Consider the following 3,122-nt stretch of genomic DNA (forward strand, 5'->3'; position numbering starts at 1 on the left):
ATGAACAGACACTTCTCAAAAGAAGACATTTATGCAGCCAACAAACATATTTTAAAAAGCTCATCATCACTGGTCATTAGAGAAATGCAAATAAAAACCACAATGAGATACCATCTCACACCAGTTAGAATGATGATCATCAAAAAGTCAGGAAACAACAGATGCTGGAGAGGAAGTGGAGAAATGGCAATGCTTTTACACTGTTGGTGGGAGTGCAAATTAGTTCAACTATTTTAGAAGACAGTGTGACAATTCCTCAAGGATCTAGAACCAGAAAGACTATTTGACTGAGCAATCTCATTACTGGGTATGTACCCAAAGGAATATAAATCATTCTACTATAAAGACACATGCACACATATGTTTACTGCAGCATTACTCACAATAGCAAAGACTTGGAACCAACTCAAATGCTCATCAATGATAGACTGGATAAAGAAAATGTGGCACATATACACCATGGAATACCATGCAGCCACAAAAAAAGGATGAGTTAATGTCCTTTGCTGGGACATGGATGAAGCTGGAAACTATCATTCTCAGCAAACTAACACAGGAACAGAAAACCAAACATCACATGTTCTCACTCATAAGTGGGAGTTGAAAAATGAGAACACATGGACACAGGGAGGGGAACATCACACACCGGGGCCTGTCGGGCGGTGGGGGGCCAGGGGAGGGATAGCATTAGGAGAAATACCTAACGTAGATGACGGGTTGATGGGTGCAGCAAACCACCATGGCATGTGCCTACCTATTTAACAAACCTGCACGTTCTGCACATGTATCCCAGAACTTAAAGTATAATTAAAAAAAAAAAAATGAGAAGTAAGGGGAAAGATACTATAAGCAAGGCAAATGGGCAAATAACCTGCTTCTGTTTTCTCCCCCTTCTCATCCATCCTGTACATTGTTGCTGTGATAATTTTCCCAACACAACAATTTCATTCAGACTTTCAAGTGCATTCAGATCACTCTTCAGCCTGACTTGCAAGACAATGATACATACTGGCTAAGAGTGTAGGACTTAAAAAAGATGGTGATTGAAGATATATGCCTCCACTACCTCATGAAACATCAGGAAAATTATAAAGTAATAGATGGAAACATACATACACACACACATACATACAGAGAGAGAGAGAGAGTCAGGATAGGAGGAGACAGTAGAATCAAAATTTTAGAAGTTGGAAAGCAAAAAGGACAGGTGATAACTGACTTAGCAAACACAAGAAACCTGATGCAGCCATAAAAAGGAAGGAGATCATGTCCTTTGTAGGGACATGGTCTCAATCCAGATCTGCAGAGAGTGTTCTTGAATCTCACAGAAGAAAGAATTCAAGGTGAGTTGCATAGTGCTGTGATAAGATATTGAAAGCTACACTGTTACAGAGTAGGCCATCCTCAGAAATTAAGCGAGGAATGCACTATCTTTAAGCTTTTCTTATATAAGTGTCCTGTCTATGCAAAGACTAAACTAAGCTGTGACTGTGTGCAGGAGAGCAGACAGCATGAGAAAATTTATTATTCTGTTGATTTAAGGAAAACTATCCTTGACATTTTAGTGGGTAAGTACATCAAAGAATAACTATAATTATTTTGAAACCATATATTGTTATGGGTATTGGGACATCTAGACTTTCTGCTATTGTAGGTGTGTGTCCTTGTAGGTTTTCCTCAACTATAAACACTCTATAACCATGAGCCATGGCTAGAACCGAAAGTGCCTTTTTAGTCTCAAGATGGAGCTGAACTTAAAATGGTGTCACTCTGGTTCTGCTAGGCTCCTGTTTCCCTAACAGATATTTTACTGAGGATGTCTAAGTAGCATATTAATCAATTCCATATCATATCATAGCAGACGCTGTTGGTTGCCTTTCCAAGGATTATTTTCTCTATGTATTTTTTTCTTCACTGATAGGAGCATGGTCTTGTCTAGGGAGCAATGCACCCAGTCCAAACAAATCATGACATGCCATTCCCATTGACCATTGACTGGTATAGAGATGGGTATATGTGAAACTGTTTTTGGCCATCTAGATGTAAGAGAAAGTTTATTTGGGGGCACACAGTTCTACCTTACAGAGAACTATATAAAACAGTGTTTGTTTGCCCTCTTCCTTCCCATTATACTTTGTATCTTGTTGTGTGAACATCTGGAGCTTCAGTAGACATCTTGTAACCGAGAGGCAATATGCCTAGGAATGGAAGAATAGAATTATGAAAAGAGCTTGTCTTGTGGACTATGACTTTGAACACTCAAACTATGACTATCTTCTACCAGATTTCTTGTTCACTAAACAACTAATATATTCCTGGTTTAAACCACTGCTGGTTTGAGTTCTGTTACTTGTACTCAAAAACAGTACACATTGAGCAATTCGATTTTTATGTTTAATAGAAAACCCCACATCTATGGATATACATATGTTCCTTGAGAATTTTTTTGATAATGTAAAAAGGTGAAAGAAAAATGGACAACTACCAGTTGAAGAATGACTGAAGACTATTATGCAACCATTAAGAAAATATTTTGGTGGTCACTTCGGCAGCATATATACTAAAATGGAATGGTAGAGAGAACATTAGCATGTCCCTTGCACAAAGATGACATGCCAACTCATGAAGCATTCCATATTTTTCTTCATAAGCAAATAAGAAAGTAAGATCCTTTTCAGACAAGCAAATGCTTAGTGAATTTTTCAACACCAGGCCTGCCTTGCAAGAGCTCCTGAAGGAAGCACTGAATATGGAAAGGAAAAACCACTACCAGCCATTATAAAAACACACTGAATTACACAGACCAGTGACACCATGAAGCAATCACATAAACAAGCCTGCAAAATAACCAGCTAGCATCATGATGATAGGATCAAATTCACACATAAAAATACTAACCTTAAATGTAAATGGACTAAATGTCCCAATTAAAAGGCACAGACGGCAAGCTTGATAGAGTCATTGTGTCTGAAATTGGTGGGTTCTTGGTCTCGCTGACTTCAAGAATGAAGCCGCGGACCCTCGCGGTGAGTGTTACAGTTCTTAAAGTTGGTGTGTCTGGAGTTTGTTCCTTCCGATGTTCAGATGTGTCTGGAATTTCTCCCTTCTGGTGGGTTTGTGGT

At 38.7% G+C, this 3,122-nt stretch overlaps 1 non-coding gene across 1 annotated transcript; it reads left to right on the top strand.

Moving 5' to 3' along the window:
• Nucleotides 1–2,536: 2,536 nt before the first annotated feature.
• On the top strand, nt 2,537–2,642 carry LOC129476535 (U6 spliceosomal RNA). Its single transcript, XR_008654972.1, has one exon. It is a non-coding gene; the product is annotated as a U6 spliceosomal RNA (small nuclear RNA).
• Nucleotides 2,643–3,122: the final 480 nt, after the last annotated feature.

This window comes from Symphalangus syndactylus, chromosome X, assembly GCF_028878055.3.
Source record: "Symphalangus syndactylus isolate Jambi chromosome X, NHGRI_mSymSyn1-v2.1_pri, whole genome shotgun sequence".
In the NCBI taxonomy this organism is placed as follows: domain Eukaryota; kingdom Metazoa; phylum Chordata; class Mammalia; order Primates; family Hylobatidae; genus Symphalangus; species Symphalangus syndactylus.